Source organism: Ovis aries, chromosome 15 (assembly GCF_016772045.2).
Source record: "Ovis aries strain OAR_USU_Benz2616 breed Rambouillet chromosome 15, ARS-UI_Ramb_v3.0, whole genome shotgun sequence".
In the NCBI taxonomy this organism is placed as follows: Eukaryota; Metazoa; Chordata; class Mammalia; order Artiodactyla; family Bovidae; genus Ovis; species Ovis aries.
Window position 1 is genome coordinate 12,917,242 of NC_056068.1, and position 21,287 is coordinate 12,938,528.

Sequence of the window (21,287 nt, forward strand, 5' to 3'; positions counted from 1 at the left end):
GAACCATCTCTGTCTAATGACCTCCTGACTTACCAGTCTGTCCAAAGAATTTAGGACGGTACCTGGCACAGAGTAAGTCCTGAGAGAATATTTATAGTGTTGAAATAAACTGAACTTAACTGAATTATACTGAATTAATTAAGAAGTTTAAGTGTCTAATTCATAATTTGTACAGAAATAATTCTAAGATCCCTTGGAGAAGGAAATGGCAACCCACTCCAGTACTGGTGCCTGGAGAAACCCATGGAGGGAGGAGCCTGGTAGGCTACAGTCCATGGGGCCACAAAGAATCTGACATGACTGAGTGACTTCACTTCACTATAGAAGTCCTTAATACTATGTTATTTTCTTTATCTTTGGAGAAAGAGAGAGGGAGAGAATGAGATTCCAACCATCCACAAAAAGTCAGAAGACCAGGCATGAAGTGAGAGCAAGGCTGTATGTGTGACTTACCCAGCAGTTATTGAAATGGTTCTCTGATACCCTCACTTTGAACACTGTTTCAGCTGGACAGCTGTGACAAAATACCATAAACAGCAAATCTTTTCTTACAGTTCTGAAGGCCGGGAAGTCCAAGGTCTAGATATGAGTAAATTCACTATCTGGGAATGGCACACTTTCTGGTTCATAGACAGCTGTTTTTTTCATTGTGTCCTCACAATGTGGAAGCACCTCTTTAATAAAAGCACTAATCACATTTGAGACGGCATTGACTTAATCACCTCCTCTAAAGCCCACTTCTAATATCATCACTTTGAGGGTTAGCATTTCAACATGAATGAGGTTGGGGAGGAGGGGGGCATAAACATTCAGTCTATAGCACTGACCAAGAAGAAACACCACTTCCTAAGAAGATTCCTCTTTAAAATACCAAGTTATGTTTTAGTGAGACTGTAGATGATGAATAGGAAAAAGTGAAATATATGATTCGAAACATCCTTTACCTGAGAGTTCAGTTCAGTTCAGTTCAGTCGCTCAGTCGTGTCCGACTCTTTGCGACCCCATGAATCGCAGCACGCCAGGCCTCCCTGTCCATCATCAACTCCCTGAACTCACTCAGACTCACGTCCATTGAGTCAGTGATGCCATCTAGCCATCTCATCCTCTGTCGTCTCCTTCTCCTCCTGCCCCCAATCCCTCCCAGCATCAGACTCTTTTCCAGTTATCCATACTCAAATATTTTTTAGATTAAAAGTATAACAAACTATTGAAACCTTTTGAAGGTGTAGATAAAGTCCACAAAATAAAATAACAAGCAGATGTGGTAATGCTCGGTCATTTTATTGTCAACTTCAGAAAGGTGTGAGTATTTTTTCAGAACTACCTTCCCTGTGTAGAAGGAGATTAGAAATTAGAGTTGGTCAGTACAGGAAGCTGCATCAGATTTTAGAGGCAAAAATACAGCAATGGCATTGCTCCCAAAGGATTTTAGGGTCTAATATAGTAATGGACACCAGAGCTTTCCTGGTGGTTCAGATGGTAAAGAATACACCTGAATGTGGGGGACCTGGATTGGGAAGATCCACTCCAGTATTCTTACCTGGAGAATCCCCATGGACATAGGAGTCTGACTGGCTATAGCCCATGGAGTCGCAGAGTCGGACACCATTGAGTGACTAAGCACACACATTAACAATAGACAGACACAGAGGTGTCCAGATGGATCCAGCTGCTCTCCCTTTTTTCCAATCTATGTCTAGCTTTTTATTCTCACCCACTGAACAAGTGACCAACAACAGCCTTAGCCACTATCAGGCATGTCTGCATGAAACAGAGCTGATAACTGCACAGGAGTAGTAGCTATCAATACATTGATGTCGTTGGTTGTCAGATATGCTGAAAGTTCCTACCAGTCCACTCATTTCAGTGCCTCAGGGGTTAGATTAGGAATTTCTCTCTGACCTTCTGGCTTCTTCATTAGAACTTTACTTCCTCAGCTTCTCCTGCAACTTTATGATAAATCTTTTATCACATCTTATTTGTAATGGTTCTATTTCCCTAAATGGACCTTAACTGAAACAATGGATTTCTGATGCCAGACACTAAATTGTTAGAATATATCTTTTCTAATTCCATCAAGTTAGGAGTCGATACCTGTTGGTAATGGTATTTTATCTTAACTTTATAAGATTTTTAGAATAAAATCTGCTATCTTTTCATGTAAAAGACAAGCTGCATTTATATTCAGATATCCAATAACTTCTGGAGATCCTTCATAATATTATATATTAGTAATATAAAATTAAATTGAGACCAAAAGTGGTTTTGATTATTTATTTAATATCAAATGCCATTATTTTATACTTTTTACATCTATGTTTTAAAATTTGCTTTTGTGGTTAATATATATGAACAAATGTGTTTAATATAAATATATAATGTTACATATATCATAAATAATATAACTGGTATCAGGAAAATTGTTTCCTCTTTTCAGCGTCTTAATATGGGAAAAATGTCCAAAATCATTTAGAATAAAGTGTTTAAAGAACCAGATCATTTAACCTAAAGGAGGCTCGAATACTAACTCACAATATGTGCTTCCATTCCTGTAAAAGTATCACTCATTAAATTAGATACGTATTACTGACTGGACTATTATTTTCTCAAGAACATAGTTTCTTTCAAGAATTGTATCCTATCAACGTTAGAATCAGTAGTAAATAGCACACATAAATGGCACATAGTTGGTACAAGATATTTTGAATAAATGAATGAATCTCTTGGCCACCCTCTCCCTACTGTCAGTTATCTTCTACTTATCAGGACACACAAATTATTCCAAAATATAATGGCTACCTTAATGGCTAACTCAATCAATTATCAAAAGTAGTCCGTTTCTGAGTTTCTCTCATTGTTGCTGATACAGAGATTAAAGAGCAGCTCAGTTGGATTCCTGTGGTTTGAGGATCTTTCATGATGTGATAGTCAGGTGGTGGATGAGTCTTGGATCATCTGAAGTTTTTTCATTTCTTTGTCTGGCATAGTGTCTGGGAATTTCAATTAGCTGGAGCTGGAACACTCGAGGCTTCTTGAGCACCTTCTCTCTCTTGTAATCTCTAACATGGTGGCTTCAGTATAACCAGTGTTCTCAATGTTGGCTCAGGACTGTCAAGGTATGTGCCCTTTTATGGAAGGAGTGTCAAAGGACTTGGCGCAGGTTTTTAAACTATCACATACGTTCTACATTTTAGTTCAGCCAAATAGCTAATATTTTCTTAAGTCACAGTTATTTAGTGTTGATACTTAATATTTAACATAAAAGTAAGGGTCTATATTTTCTTGCTGAATGCTTTCCAATACATTTATAAGCTGAGAAAATGGCTATCACCAATATTACAGTGGATTTAATTTGTATCTAGACACAACATCACCTTCTAAATGAACAACATCACTTTACATGCCAAATCCTAACTTTCTGGCTTGGAGACCTTATGATATTGAAAGTCATTGAATAGTGGGATGTCTGGAAGAGGGAGTTCAGATGGAGCTCAGGGAACACTTGAGACATGGGCACATGTGACTTCTGCTGGGTGGTTCATGAGCAACAAGCAGGTTTCTGTTACTAGAAAGTCTTCTCCAGAGAGGAAAGACAAGATATCAGGCAATCTCGGTACCTTATTCCAATGGCTAAGAATAACTTTCCATCACTAGGTCCACATGGGCTTCCCAAGTGGCTCAGTGGTCAAGAGTTGCCTGCCAAGCAGGAGATGTGGGTTTGATCCCTGGATCAGGAAGATCCCCTGGAGAAGGAAATGGCAACCCACTCCAGTATTCTTGCCTAGAAAATCCATGAGCAGAGAAGCCTGGCGGGCTAAAGTCCATGGAGTCATAGAGTCAAAAATGACTTAGCAACTAAACAACATCTAGATCCACACGGTGTATTTTTCTAAACGTGGAAACATATTTGGTTGTGTGGACTCTCCAAATTCATTTCCTGATTTCTAGATGGCCCTGTATCCTCTCTCCTTGGGCCCAACCAATTTTCCATCTTTCACCTACATCCCCCTGTTTGAGCCCATAACTAAAACTCCCAAAGAGTGAAGTAATCTGAATCTTATAACATTCTCTTCTCTGTCTCATTTTACAGCATCAACTCTATTCTTTACTTACTACAGTGGCTTTATTTTTCCATTCATTAAACAAATGCATCAATTGCCATTTCTATGTGCATATGCACTAAGTCGCTTCAGTCATATCTGACATTTTGTGACCCTGTGGACTGTAGCCGGCCAGACTCCTCTGTCCATGGAATTCTCCAGGCAAGAATACTGTAGTGGGTTGCCAGGTCCTATTTTGTCTCATTTTGTCTCCTGCACTGCAAACTGGTTGTTTACCACTAGCACCTCCAGGAAAGCCCAAATACCAGACGCTATTCTACATATTTGGGATATATATCAATGAACCAAACAAATAAACAACTCTGCTCTTATAATTCTATAATTAACATAACAAATAAGTAAAGTGATAAATGTTGTATGTAAACTGTAGAATAGAGCATGGCAATTTGAATAGGACATCAAAAGCTTTGCTTTCAAAACTATTTTCTTTGATAAATGCTTTAAGATAAGGATAATTCAGAAGGGGAAAAAATCAACTTCTTTCTTTCTCATTGCTGCAACTCATACAACTAATTTTTTTTCAAAGTAGTGTATTGTCTCTGCCTGCTGAGTCATGGGTGCTTTGCAAAGAGGTGTGGAAATGAAGGGCAAGCAAATTATTATTTCAGCATGCTTTCTCACTATACCAGTATTACAGTCTGCAGATACCAAAGACAAGGATCTTCTCATAAGTGACAAATTGTTTACTCATGGTCACTAATACATACTATTAGTTCTAAATAACTGTCTTTAGGAAAGATAGAAAATAATCACCAAACCCTTGGAAACGAAAGTCTGCTTTACTAATGAGGTGACTACATGTATACATTAACACAGCACTTGAAATTGCCACAATGTGCAACATAATACCATCAACATAAAGAGTAGTCAATAAGAAAGATCTGGAATCTTCTCTAAACTTATGTCATAAGATCATTCTGAAAAATAAGCAAAATAAAAGTTAAAGCACAGAAAAGCCTTGAGCAATGGAAGGAATCAAAAGACTAGTTTTTAAATGTAGCGTTTATAGATTATTGTGGTGTTATGGCAGAAAAACTTATTGAAATAAAGGGTTTTTTTGTCACTTTCATGGCCTATCATATTTCATACTTCGTTAAGTCTTTGCCTCAGACATGTGGTGTGATGTGTGCTGTGCTCTTCAGTGGCTTCAGTTGTATCCAACTCTGTGCAACCTTATGGACTGTAGCCTGCCAGGCTCCTCTGTAGACAGTATTCTCCAGGCAACAAGACTAGAGTGTGTTGCCATGCCCTCTTCCAGAGGATCTTCCTGACACAGGGATCGAACTCGCATCTCTTATGTCTCCTACATTGGCAAGTAGGGTCTTTACCACTAGTGCCACCTGGGAAGCCCCGTGGTGTGATAGGAAATCATAAAGAACCCAAAGGCAAAGGTTCTCACCATGTTTTAAAAGATCCTCAGTCTTTTGTTGTTGTTGTTGTTGTTGTTGTTGAGATAATATGTATTTATTAAGAAATTAAGTCTATTAATTTTGGAAAATTTTTGCTTTGAAACAACTTGAGACACACAGAAAGTTGCAAAAATAGTAAAATTATCTCCATAGACCCTCACCTACAGTTCCTAAATGTTAACATTTTACTTCATCTCCAGCATTTTCATTGAAAACATACAGATTATTTTTAAAATTATCTTTTTAAAGATATATATTTATATGCTATCTTTTAATGTTTTTCATTTTTTACTTTACAATATTGTATTGGTTTTGCCATACATCAACATGAATCCGCCTTGGATGTACACATATTTATATGCTATTTTTATGAAGTACAGTTGATTTGCAAAGTTGTGTTAATTTCTGCTGTTCATTAAAATGATTCAGTTACACACACATACACACACACACATACACACACACACATACACACACACACATACACATACTATTGCTATATTCTTTTCCATTATGTTTTATCATAGGTTATTGAATATAGTTTTTTGTGATATATAGTAAGACCTTGTTGCTTATGCTATACAGTAGGACATATGTTGCTTATTCTATATATAAAAGCTTACATCTGCTAACCCTCACTTCCCACTCTATCTCTCCCAACTCCCTTTGCCTTGGAAATCACCAGTTTTTTCTCTATGTCCTTGATTCTGTTACATAGATAGGTTCATTAGTGTCATATTCTAGATTCCACATATAAATATCATATGGTACTTGTCTTTCTTACTTATTTTACTTATATGATAATATCTAGTTGCATAAATATCCTTAGTCTTTTGACAAGATAAAATTAAGTGTGTGTGTGTGTGTGTGTGTGTGTGTGTGTGTGTGTGTGTGCGTGTATGTAAAGGGAGGAAAGGGAAAGGCTTCTAGGGGCAAGGGAGAGAATGGAAGAGACTACTTGAGCCTGGAACGTGATGCAAGAGTAACATGACCCATTTAGGACCACAGTTTGGCAACACATTGATCAAGGCACAAAAGCCAGAGGGAATGGCTATATGATGTACACCGGAGCCAGGTTTAAGGGGAAGAGTCTCAATATCATCAAATGTTTTATGCCACAGAGATAAAGTGTGTAAAATATATATATATGTGTATATATATATATATATATATATATATTAATGTTAAGAAACATAGTTCTCACACAAATAGATAAGGAGGATGCATCAACTCATTAGGCAACTGAACCAGAATGACAAAGTTGGTTCAAAGGATGGTCAAGTACATGCATGCATAGTCAATGAGAAAAGAAATTAAAATTCCAGAATAAAATCACTCAATTACAAAGCCAGTTAGTTAATGTTGTCTTAGAGAATAATAATAAACAATCTATAGAATTGCTTCTTTATCAAAAAGAAATATCTCTTCACAATAGAACTTATTTTATCTTATTGGAGTTCTTTGATAAAATTTATTTTTATAGAGCTGCAAAGATTCTACTGAATAGTAAATACTAAAGCAAATACATATAATTCCATCTATAGGATCAAAAAATCATTTTTATAAGACACTAGTATTACAATGGAGAGCATATATTCCTTTTTTTTTTTTAGCCTTACTTTCAAATTTTTGACTACTTTAAAACAGGCAAAAGCTGTAGATACCTCCAAATTAAAGGAATAGCAACAGAATTATATATAATGAGAACAAAGTCAGCAGAAAATAGTTAAGTAGTTCAAGATGGTTAAAGAGACTCACAGTTGGAAAACTTGGCATAATCCTAGGAGAAGAACGAGAGGAAATTCAAATGAGTACAGTTAATTTTTCCACCGGCCAGGCAGGATTGGGATTTGGATATGGACCTAGCAAAGAATAATGACAATGTGATACTTTCATTGCAACCTAATGTTATGTCTAGAATTTATTCTCAAGAACAAATAACACAATTAGATCTTAAGCTGTCAAAGGCTCACAAGAACACAAGAATCCAGAAGAAAATAAATATAAATCTCTGTCTTTCTTAAAAAAGTTCTACTTTTCATAGGTTGGAATTGTGGTAGTAATGACAATGAATTGGAAAACACATGATTGGTTAAAGCAGTCAGTCCCACCAATCTAGGATTTTTTGAAACATTTGCTTCTTTGATTTTGGTTTACGATACTAAACAGCCTGGCCCAATGATGGTGAAAGGCATCAGATTGCCATACATTTTCTATATTTGCTCTGACCAGATCAGCTTGACGCCTCTCTAAACTAAGCTGAAGTCAAGGTAGGGTGGGAGTGCAGTTACACATGATGTCCTGATAATGACAACAGAGCAAATCATTTTCTGAACTCATTACTTTTGATTGTGTTGTGTTAATGGCATTCTCAGAATTCCATTCTCTCTTCTCTTACTTATTCAACTGCAAACCTCCAGCAAGTATCTTATCCCTCAAGGCCAGAGTCCCATCAGGGAAGCTAAGGTTTGGTCTTCAACCTCTTTCCAGGTTTCAAAATCTATGCTTCAACATACCTGACTAATAAACTCTTTATTACAGCAGGGCTACTAAACACATAAAACCAGAAGTACAGAAGAAAAAGGTCAAAACTCAGATGAAGACAATGTTTATTTTTAAAATGGTTATCTAATTATCAGACAAATTAGAATAATTTTTAATTATATAAAGTGAAATTAAATCCAAGGACCCTGATGGCTCAGCAGTAAAGAAACCACCCACAATACAGGAGATGCCAGTTCCATCCCTGTGTTGGGAAGATGCCATGGAGGAGGATTTGGCAATGCACTCCAGTATTCTTACCTGGAGAATCCCATAGACAGAGGACACTGGTGGGCTACAGTCCATAGAGTCACAAAGAGTAGGACATCACTGAGCTATTGAATAAGCATGTACATCCAGAAGCATACCTTGGAAGAAATTAAAGCTTGGTTGCAAAAAAGAAAATAGCACCAAAAGTCTTAAAAGAAACCCCCCAAAACCCTCACTAGCTTCATGGTGTGTTTAAAAACTAAACACATGTATACACACACACACACATCTCATATTAAAACTCATTTAAAGGAAAACATGTTAACTAAATAAGAAAAGAAGAGAAAAAAAAAAAAAAAAAGAAATGGCACATGTACCTGTTTTTCCCAGAGACATTTGGCTGCAACTCAGGAAACTCCAAGTCAGCATACAAATAGGTAAATATAGAGAATTAGATTTTTTTTTAACTTCAACCTGACTTGAACTCCTCTTTGAGACAAGTCCCTTGTGTTGTGCACACCGAGTAGTACCTTGTTTACAGGCACAGACTCCCACAGGGAGCACTGGTGTTTCCCCCCTACTATTTCATTTGCCATAAATACAAATTCTCTTCCCTTGACAGCTGGGAGACAAGAGGTGAGACAACCTGGTCATCTTTCAACATCTCTGACTGCAAAGGATTTTCAGTAAACATCAAAAGAAAAGCCTTCATAGCATTCAGCAAAAAATACAAGCAATGAAGCTCATACTTATTCAGCAGTCCCTGGGACATTTCCAAGAATCAGGTGATCCCAGTCATCAAAGAAACTGCAGGCATATGGGGCCAGGCCTCAGGAGGGCAGACCTTCCTTGATAGAATCTGAGATTAAATGATAGCTTTCTATAGACATAGGAGCTCAGAAAAAAACTGCCAGTACAGAAGAGTATTAACTCTCAGGGGTATATTTTCAATGCAGAGTACAAGCAATTTAGCTACTGACTCTCACTGACATTAATGGTTGCTATGCAGTTAAATCCTAATCTGGCACTTTCAACCTGAACCCTACATCTTTCTTCTCTTGCTGAGAGAGACAGAGAGAATTTTATCACTCATTTGTGCCTGACTCTTTGCACCCCATGGACTATACAGTCCATGGAATTCTCCAGGCCAGAATACTGGAATGAGTAGCTGTTCCCTTCTCCAGGCGATCTTCCAAACCCAGGGGTTGAACCCAGGTCTTCTGCATTGTGGGTGGATTTTATACCAGCTGAGCTACCAGGGAATCCCACTGAGAAGCAGAGAGAATTTTGCCACCTATGCTGGAGACAGAGGGCATGAGGATAAAATGAATTATTTGGTTTATAGCATTAGGCACCCAATATAATCCACTGTTACATATTTCAAAACTTTGAAAGAATTGTCTGAATTTTTGCAGAGGCCAAGCTATGTAAAAGATAAAGAAGATATATGTTTTTGTTATACCAATGAAAAAAATGCTTACTTATTTTCTTAGAATCACAGGATTTTAGGTATTTAATCCTAATGCTTTCTAATATTTAGTTCACTAATTGTTTTGATAGCATCTTTTTTATTAATAATTATTTCAGTGCATTATTCAAGAATTTTGGCTTCTTCTATATATCTACTAAGAACAACTGAACAATAACAAAAACAGTTAACTTCTCTTCCCAAGAAGAAGCACATATATCCAAATTTGTTAACACAATTCTATAGGGTTCACAAATTCCCTGAAAACCAATCATGGATAAAAAGTCCCAGCTTAAGAATGTTTAATCTAATGTTGTTCAGTTGCTAAGTCATGTCCGACTCCTTTTGACCCCACGGACTGCAGCACAAGCAAGCTCCTCTGTCCACAGTCTCCCAGAATTATCTCAAATTCATGTCCATTGAGTCGTTGATGTTATCTAACTATCTCATTCTCTGCTGCACCCTTCTCCTTTTGCCATCAATGTTTTTCAGCATAAGGGTCTTTTCCAAAGAGTTGGTTCTTTGCATCAGGTGGCCAAAGTATTGGAGCTTCAACTTCAGCATCAATCTTTCCAATGAATACTCAGGGCTGATCTCCTTCAGAATGGACTGGTTGGATCTCCTTGCAGTCCAAGGGACTCTCAAGAGTCTTCTCCAATACCACAGTTCAAATCCATCAATTCCTCAACCTTCAACCTTCTTTATGGTCCAAATCTCACATCTATACATGACTACTGTTAAAAGCATAGTTTTGGCTATATGCACCTTTGTCAGCAAAGTGATGTCTCTGATTTTTAATATGCTGTCTAGATTGGTCATAGCTTTCTTTCCAAGGGGTAAATGCCGTTTAATTTCATGGTTGCAATCACCATCTAAAGTGATTTTGGAGCCCAAGAAAATACAATCCGTCACTACTTCCACATTTCCCCCATCTATTTACCATGAAGTGATGGGACCAGGTGCCACAATCTTAGTTTTTTGAATGTTGAGTTTCAAGCCAGCTGTTTTACTCTTCTCACAGGAAATATGGACACTTTGTGCATGCTCAGGAGTCAGTCATATCTGATTCTTTGTGGCTCCATGGACTCTATCCACCAGGTTCCTCTACCCGTGGGATTTTCCAGGCAAGAACACTAGACTCTTCTCTTCTCCACGGGATCTTCCCAACCCTGGGATCAAATTCACAATGAATTCACTGATTCACAGTGAATTCAGTAAAAATAGCCAGCAGCAAGTGTTAGCGACTACTCATTTGATTCAATTAATACACCAAAGACATTTGTTCAGTAAACATATGTGGTGAGGACAAGTCATATTCTCTGCCGGCTCACTGCCAAAATCATCCTCCAGATTTTAATTCATTATGAAATGGTAAACATGCCTTGATGCCTTTCAGTATCACTAGTAACAGCCTACTTACTGAAATGACAATAGCAATACATTATATGTAGTTAAAAGTTAGAGTGGAAAGCTTTCTTTCTTTCCATCAGCAACTTGATGATTGTTCGGGTTGTTAGATGGGGAAGGAACAGACGGAAACAGTATAAATAAAAATACACACCTACAAATGTATAACCACGGTCACAGTCTATTAGTATTCTACAGACTATTACACAAAAGTTAAGTAACAAAGCATCTGGAATGATGAGATAAAAGTTATACAATCCTAACCAAGTGTAAAAAGCTTTAGCAAAGGTGAAGAGCATGATTTAAGAGAAGGTAGTTATCTGAAATTCCTTAAAGTTAGAAAAATTGTTAAGTACTTGGGCAACATGCTGATTTGAATTGAATTGGCAGTATAACTGAGGGTGTCAGTGGAAATTAGGGCCTTTTATAATTCATCCTGTAGGTAACTGAATAAAAACTGTTCTTCCCAGGTATCATCTTAGAAATGCTATTTGTTCTGCCCAGGCAGAGCACAAAGATATAAAGAGCAAATACTAATTAAGTATATTAGGATAAATACCCCAATGAGATCAGAGGAATTTAAAACTCAAGACTCAGTAAATCAGAACTTAGCATACATTATAATTTTCCAGGCAAAGATACTGGAGTGGGCTGCCATTTCCCCCTCCAGGGGATCTTCCTGACCCAGAGATCTAAACTAAATTTCTTCTGTTTCTTGCATTGACAGGTAGATTCTTTACCACTAACGTCACTTGGAAAACCATATATCTCCATTTATTTGTATATACGTTAGCAGTAACAAACACCTAAAGAGACTTATCTAGACATAGACATATATTTGGTCATAGGTACAAATTCACTTTCATTAGTCTGTTGTTAATACCCTTAACTATATAAGGCTTGGGAACATTTTGTTTTGAGTGTTTCCAATCACCAAGGAGTTAGTTCCCAAACTAGAAAGATTCTAATAAAAGAAACTCTGGGAACTCTCTTCCTCTCCTCTTTTTCTAAACTTTCAGAACACTTAAAAGAAAAAAATACTTTCCTTATAAGATACATCTCACTGCTGCTACTTGTTCTGAATGCGTTATTTTCTTTGCCCCTGCCACTCACCAAACGACAAAGGGAAACCCATCAAAAAGCATGAGAAAGTCTCCCAGAAAGGGATTCAATGTGATAGGAATTTGTTTCCTACCAAGTTGCCATACTTCATAGTTCTATGGGATGATCAAGGTTGCATTCATGGTGACCAGTAAATACAAACAAACATGTTGAACAAAGGCTTCAAGATCTAGGCAGCTAGATATTTTCAAGAGGAGAAGTACTTAAAGTAAGGCAATAATGTTTGTTACTAAATTATATGTGTATATGTCCTTTGCTATGCAGAAAAGTGTTAATTCTTGGCTCTGAAAAAAATCTTAACATCACTTCAAATGACAACACTACAAGTATGTGTTAATAACATCATTATGTAAAACAGATGAGTAAAGAAAAATTAGTTAGGCAATGTCCCAAATATTATTACAAAATAATCACAATGATTTTGCAAAGGTAACTAATGGTCATAAAATGTTTCATGCTACTTCAGATTTATATTATAAAAGATGAAGCAATATTTTCATTACTGCTTAGGAAGAAATATACAGTTCATTCTCTATTTAGGAATTTGCCCTACTCTGGTCTTCATTCAACAGAAGTAAGACATACGGGAATTTGACATACCAAATTCACTCATCAGAATATAAATTGCCTCGTAAATGCTCTCTCACTGGTCTTTTGATTGGCAGATAGTATCATGCAAGGTGGTCAGACTTGGTGATCATCAAATGTCAGGAAATTGAATGATTTTTGATGAAGACTAGATTCCTTAATTTTATTAAATTTCTGGATGGTAGAGACTATAACTTATTCATCTCCTAATAAAGCTATCCTTGTTTGTTTAATACCTTTCTTCTCGAGGAAGACTAACCAGAATAACCATTGTTTTAAACATATTTCCAGTGAAAGTAATATTACAACCCAAGAAGCAGTGAAGCCAACTATCCGTTATAAAATAGATAAAGCCAAAACGCTATTAAAGTGATCACTTATAAGGATAATAACAATAAAACATCTGCCATGCAAGTCTAGATTTATTTAGCTGTATGTAAATTAGAGTCCCAGAACAGTTTGAAACAAGAAAGAATGGGACAATCAGTAATTCACTGATCATTAACAGAAACAAAATGTTAAGTTTTAGCCCTGACCCAAATTTGCTATCTAATTTATTTACTATCTTTTCCCACTAGAATTATAGGATTCTGCATTATTAAAACCTAATTAGAATTTTTATCCTCTTCTGACCTATGTTTTCATGCTTGTTTCCTAGCAGACTATTGACTGGAGCTAATTGGCAAATATTCCTACAAAAGACAAATCCTTTACAAACCCAAGCATCCATAAAAATCAACTGAGGTAAGCTGTTAAGTGCCTTTTAAGAATATCGTTTGCTGAGCACCACTTTCAGAGATTCTGATTCGGTTGTTTAAAGTGTAGGTCTGGAAAAATTTTAAATAGGTGTCCACATTAAACACATTGAGAAACAATTTATAAAGAGCTGCTCTTAAGTACTGGCTGTGTGTAAACACAGAAAATGCAAGTAAATGCCAAGAGTCACCTTTCAGAATTTCCTAGGCTTAGACTGCCTCCAAATTTCCATAGATACCTCAATGCTAAGAGAATAAAGAATAAAGTTCAATAAGGAGAATAATCCGCATACAATTCTACACTTGCCATGAAAAAGCTTTGCTTTGAATTTGTCTGATTAAATGTAGTACCCATAAGCTGGCAATTTAATTGAAGTTACAAGACTCTTGAGAGTCCCTTGGACTGCAAGGAAATCCAACCAGCCCATTCTAAAGGAGATCAGCCCTGGGTGTTCTTTGGAAGGAATGATGCTAAAGCTGAAACTCCAATACTTTGGCCACCTCATGCGAAGAGTTGACTCATTGGAAGACTCTGATGCTGGGAGGGATTGGGGACAGGAGGAAAAGAAGACAGAGGATGGCTGGATGGCATCACCGACTCGAAGGACGTGAGTTTGAGTGAACTCCGGGAAACGGCGATGGACAGGGCGACCTGGAGTGCTGCGATTCATGGGGTCACAAGGAGTCGGACACGACTGAGCAACTGAACTGAACTGAACTGAACTGACAATGAAATCTACTCTGAAAGGGCAATGTAGTTGTTACACATCACATTACTTTTAGGGAAGTTTCCATCAGTCCGTACTCATCCCAATAGAAGAGATGATAAAGTTTGGAAAAAGCACGGCCACGGGTTCTAAGAAACTGTAGGTTTAAAATTTTCCCCCAAGATCTACAATCCACTTCTGTACAATGGATTAAAAAAGAAGTTAAAGAAAAAGACAGGTTCTGTTTAAATTAGCACAAAACAGTAGTCCTTAATAGCCTTAAATGCCCCAAGAAAGCATTAGCACCCAAAACAGACCAGATGGATGGTACGGGGAGGGAGGTGGGAGGGGGGTTCAGGATGGGAAACACGTGTGCACCCGTGGCAGATTCATGATGATATATGACAAAACCAATACAATATTGTAAAGTAATTAACCTCCAATTAAAATAAATAAATTTAAATTTTAAAAAATAAATAAATAAAATTTAATCATAAGTTGAAAGAAAAAAAAAAAAGACCTCCAAAGAACAGGAGCTCTAAATAATATTTGTGTTATTGCTGTGTTCAGTCTCTAAGTTATGTCTTCTTCTTTTGGGACCCCATGGACTATAGTCTGCCAGCCTCCTTTGTCCATGAAATTTCCCGGACAAACATACTAGAATAGGTTGATATTTCTTTCTCCAGGGGATCTACCCAACCCAAGAACTGAACCCATGTTTCTGGCATTGTCAGGTGGATTCTAAAAATTAAGCTCATGGCATCCAGTCCCATTACTTCATGGCAAATAAATGAATATTTGCTAAAGTGACTGACTTTATTTTTCTGGGTTCCAAAATCACTGCAGATGGTGATTGCAGCCATGAAATTAAAAGATGCTTACTCCTTGGAAAGAAAGTTATGACCAACCTAGATAGCATATTAAAAGCAGAGACATTACTTTGTCAACAAAGGTCTGTCTAGTCAAGGCTATGGTTTTTCAAGTGGTCATGTATGGATGTGAGAGTTGGACTGTGAAGAAAGCTGAGCACCAAAGAATTGATGCTTTTGATCTGTGATGTTGGAGAAGACTTTGAGAGTCCCTTGAACTGCAAGGAGATCCAACCAGTCCATCCTAAAGGATATCAGTCCTGGGTGTTCAATGGAAGGACTGATGTTGAAGCTGAAACTCCAATACTTTGGCCACCTGATGCAAAGGGCTGACTCATTTGAAAAGACTCTGATGCTGGGGAAGATTGAGGGCAGGAGGAGAAGGGGATGACAGAGGCTGAGATGGCTGGATGGCATCACTGACTTGATGGACATGGGTTTGGGTGGACTCTGGGAGTTGGTGATAGACAGGGAGGCCTAGCGTACTGCAGTTCATGGGATGGCAGAGTCGAACACAACTGAGCTACTGAACTGAACTGAACTGACAGCTCCTGTGCTATATGAGAAGTACCTTTTAATATGAAAAAAATTCCTGCTTCATGTACACATTGTTGTATTTAGAACTGATAACCAACAGAGACCTATTCTATAGCAAATGGAACTCTGCTCAATGTTATGTGGCAGCCTGGATGAGAGGGAGGTTTGAGGGAAAATAGATACATGTATATGTGTGGCTGAATCCCTTGACTGTTCCCCTGAAACTATCACAACATTATTAATCAGCTATACCCCAATACAAAAGAAAAGTTTTAAAAAAATTATAAAAGGATGAATGCATCACAGGAATAAACAGGCAAAGATAATTTGCAAACTATAGAAAGAATCTTCTGAGAGCATTTTTTTTATCTTTCTTTTCTTGTCATGTAAAATATGTGTAATGTTGCAGATATAAACTAAATACACTTTTTAGCAGTTTTTGAAGTTTTGCTGAGTGATGATACTGCCTAAGACACCTTTACCACCCCCATTTCTCCAAATGCTTTCCTCATTAAAGAACTCCACCCTGCTGCTCAGAGATGAAACAAGGAACCAGCTCACTTTCTCCCCAGTTGTTTATTTACCATATTTTTTTGCTTTTATTTTAGGAAGGACACTTAGCATGAGATCTACCGTCTTGATCATTTTTCCAGTATCAGGGTCTTTTTCAATGAATCAGTTCTTCATGTTAGGTGGCCAAAGTATTGGAGCTTCAGTTTCAGCACCAGCCTTCCAATGAATATTAGGGTTAATTTCTTTTAGGATTGACTGTCTTGATCTCCTTTCAGTCCAAGGGACTCTCAAGAGTCTTCTTCAACACCACAGTTTGAAAGCATTAATTTTTTGGCACTCAGCCTTCTTTATGGTCCAACTCTCACATCCATAGTTGACTACTAGAAAAATCATAGCTTTGACTAGATGGAATTTTGTCAGCAAAGTAATGTTTCTGCTTTTTAATATGGTATCTAGGTTGGTCATAGCTTTTCTTCCAAGGAGCAAGTGTCTTTTAATTTCATCGCTGCAGTCACCTCTGCAATGATTTTGAAGTCCAAGAAAATAAAATCTGTCACTGTTTCCATTTTTCCCATCTATTTGGTATGAAGTGATGGGACCAGAAGACATGATCTTCATTTCTTGAATCTGAATTTTAAGCCAGCTTTTTCACTCTCCTCTTTCACTTTCATCAAAAGGCTTTTAGTTCCTCTTCACTTTCTGCCATTAAGATCATGTCATCTGCATATCTGAGGTTATTGATATTTCTCTTGGCAATGTTGATTTCAGCTTGACCTTCATCCAGCCCAGCATTTTGTATGATGTACTCTACACATAAGTTAAGTAAGCAGCATGACAGTATACAACCTTGATGTACTACTTTCCCAGTTTTGAACAAGTTCATCGTTCCTTGTCTGGTTCTAACTGTTGCTTATTGACCTGCATACAGGTTTTTCACGAGGCAAGTATGGTGGTGTGGTATTCCCATCTCTTTCAGAATTTTTCACAGTTTGTTCTAATCCACATAGTCAAAGACGTTAGCATTGTCAATAAAGCAGAAGTAGATGTCTTTCTGGAACTCTTGATTTTTTGATGATCCAACAGATGTTGGCAATTTGATCCCTGGTTTCTCTGCCTTTTTTTAAAGATAAATCCTACCCTTCAAATCAGACTGCCAATCCAAAGTATATCCTGTTAAAAACCTTGAGACTTTTCATCTACAGATTACCATGGAGAACATTAGTTAACCAGCAGCATGCTTGACTCTGGTTAACCCACCTAAGCATCCAAACACAGAAAATAACCATGATCAAGCAACTTCTTCTTATCAAAAATATTGACACTGCTTTATTGCCCCTTTGTAAATTAAACACCATGATTTTTACATTTGACTCAGCTCAAGTTATTAGTATTCAGCCTGAGTTGTTTGATTGCAGAAGGACATCCTTTCTTCTACCTTTTCAAGAATACATACAAGTACCAGCCCATGCTCTTGGAGGAGGATAAAGCTGATTAGGTCTACAGATTGTCAGTCATACTCAGCATTTGTTCTTCATAACCTTCAACTCTGACTTGATTTGCAACATGCCTGTTGATTCCAAACCATTAATCAGATAACTCTTTTTTTGCTACACTGCATAACAATGTTTTATCATTAGACAATACAAAATAAATCTTTGTTTAAAATAACAAGCAATTCAAACAAATTTATTTTATTTCACTTCAAAAGAAAGTGAATGCTTATTGATTAATTGATAAACAAGCTACCTACATAATGATTACCAAACCTATGTACACAACAGAATCACTCAAGATTCTACACTTATTAATCAGAAACCCTGGAAGCAGGGAAGAGTAATCTCTAGTTCGAAAATGTTTCCCCTGCAGAATGTGAGAAGTAAGAAGAATTTGGACTTATTGCTAGATGATTGTAATCATGAAACCTTTGGAGAATAATCATTACTACAGCTCTATTTCAATTAGAAGATTAGCTAAACAAAACAAATGATGCTTCACATGGTAGTAACTATTTATAAAACAAAAAAAAATCTATTTTACAGCTATGATTTTCATGTATAAGTGCCCCTTTTTAATATTAACAAAGTTGAGTGAACCCTAATAGTTGCAGTTTCCTTGGATACTAATTGAATTATAGATAATAATTAAGTTATTATTAATGCAGCACCTTTTAAAAGTTTTATTTGTCTCAATAGTATCTTCATATATTTGAAAATGTATATGTGTATGTGAGTTAATGTGAAAGAAAAGCATATCTATTCAATCTGCAGGTCATACTTGGTCCCTTCAGAAATTCTCTGACCACTTTGAATATTCCTTCTTGCTCCCTCCCAAGGTATCTAGAGACACCACACTAAAGACACTCTTCAGGAGGATATGGTCCAAGTTTGAAGGCTGAGTCTTTTTGCAGTTAAAAATTATCAGAATATTAGCTAAAAAGTCATTATATAATAATACCTCTTCCCTTACTACGATATTTAGCTGTTCAGGTTTTTTAAACAGCATCTTTTGATTTGTCCTTATCATATCCCTCTCAGATAAGATACTATTTACCTTCATTTTCTAAATGTGGATACTGACATACAGAGAGGTTAAGTGATTTGCTTCAGGCTTTCAGATATAGTTGAGATTTCTAAATCCCCTGACTGGCAGTTCCTTGTTTGATCCGTGAGACAGCACTGCCCCTCCAAGGTAACTAATGGTATAGAGGGAGGAATGCAAGAATGCTGGAAGCTTGTCTTTGACTGTAGTGTGCCTGCTTGGGTATGCCAAGGTAGTGGTATATACTTACTGACAAGATCACATGGGACTCTGTGTTTAAGAGCTAACTGCAGCGTAGAAAAAAAGAAGATTAAGTCACATTCAAGAGCAAACAGCATTTAGGAGAAGAGGCCTAAAGATCAAAAACTTCAGAAGCTTGCTATATGGCTATGGAAAAGAAACTTAAAAGAAAAAATTAGCATGTACTTTAGAAACTGTCAAACTAAGCCACATCTTATAGACTGAATAGTGTCCCCCCCAAATTCATATGCAAATCCCTAATCTCTATTACTTCAAAATGTGACTACATATTGAGATAGGACCTTTCAAGAGGGGATGCAGTTAAAATAAGGCCGCCAAAGTGAGCCCTAATCCAGTCTGCCTGACTGGCACCTTTATAAAAAGAGGAAATGTGTATACAAAGACAGGAGAGATCTACATGCTCAGAGAGACAGGCGTGTGAAGTGGCAGCAAGAGGGAGGTCATCAGCAAGCCTCTAGTGGCATCCACCCTGCAGACACTTTGATCTTAGACTTCGAGCTTCCAGAATTACGATAATAAGATCTTTGTTTAAGCCACTCCATCTCCAGTATTTTGTAACCGTATCCCCAGCAGACTATGACATCATCAGTTTTGTAGATCAATCCAGAAAGATGAAGGAATGTTCTTAATGCCACATAGTGGTGTACTTGTCCTTTGCTGCACTTCCAGGGTCTTTTCCTAGGCCACCCACCAGTGCCAGGTGCTATGTATACTCTCTCCAGATTCACCTCTACACAGTGGTGCTAACACTGAAGATTCTGTCTGAGGGCTTTGTCTCTGACTGCAGGCTCACCCTCAGCCTGCACACAGAGCACACAGGGTGACAAACAGTTAAAGCCCTGGAAAGGCCCTCAGCAAGTGATGGACAGATATTTGGTAAATATATACCCTAGCTTCCTCATTACTTGGCTGGGATAACTTTATGTCTTTTTCTACACCATCCCCTAGAATTCTTCAGTGGGGATAAGCTTGAATTGCCCACAGCCAGAGCTGGTGATAATGTTACCAAGTCCTAGCTTGCTCTTCTTATTGCACAAGAAGCCAGTGAATCTGAGAGACAAAGTGTTGAGGCAAGGAATATGACTTTATTCGAAGAACTGACTGACTGAGGATATGGCAGACTAATGTTTCAAAATAACCCTCTTGCTGGGGTCTGGATGCCAGGTTCTTTTATGGATCAGATGGAAAGAAGTGATGAAACAAAGTAAAAAGGCTGTTAATCTTGCAAATATCTCCTAGAATGGCAAGCCTCAGAAAGGGGGATGTGATCATTTCTTTCTTCTTCCTGCAATCTACAGGTAGACAGGCTTATGAATAAAGGCACTTTAGTTTAAGGGTCTGGAAGAGGGAGCAGGAGTCTCTGAGGCAGGCCTTTATGTGTGATTATAATAACAAAAGTGGCAAGAAAAGGGTTAAAGTCAAATAAATAATAATGCACCTCTTTTGGGATTTTTTCTCTCCCTATTACACTTTTTCAGTTTCCTATCAATAATTCTTAGGGTTATCTCCCAAATAAAATCACTTTCCTTCAAATCCTTGCTTGAGATCTGATTTTGGAGGAACCAAAACCAAAATACTATCTCCATGTGCCTCTGGCCTAAATCCTTGTTGATAGGCTTGAGATCTGACAGTAGGTGATTCCAAAAAGACATGACCATCTCTGAAGGCTCTGCTGAACCAATGAGATTCTTTAATAGAAATATAATCCTCTTAACTTTGAAATAGTTATAATAGTTAAGTTAGCTTTCAGAATAAACCACTGCTGAAATCTCCTTGTCTGACTCTTTCCTCTTGTTCTATAAATAAACTCATGTTTACCCTTCAAAAATTCATTCTTCCTTGCCTCTGTGCCCTCTTCTAGTTTCTGCTAAAGTCAGAAACATCTCTGGAGAAAAAAAAGATCCAGTAAGCATACTGCCAAATCAGGCAGACACCTCTCAAGTTTTAACTTATATAGAAGACTTAATGCAGTCTAACTTTTTCACTTTTTCATTATATTTTAAGGTTCATGACATCCTTTCTTACCCCCAAATCAGAAAATTATTCTCTTGCATTTTCCTTGGGCTTTAAGATTTGATTTTTATATTTAAATTTTATTCTAGGTGGACTTCAATTTTAAATGTTATTGCAGTATAGTTGTTTCACAAAGTGTTGCGTTAGGTTAGTTTCTGCTGTGCAGCAAAGAAAATTGGCTAGATGTATACATATATCCCTTTATTGGATTTCCTTCCCATAGAGGTC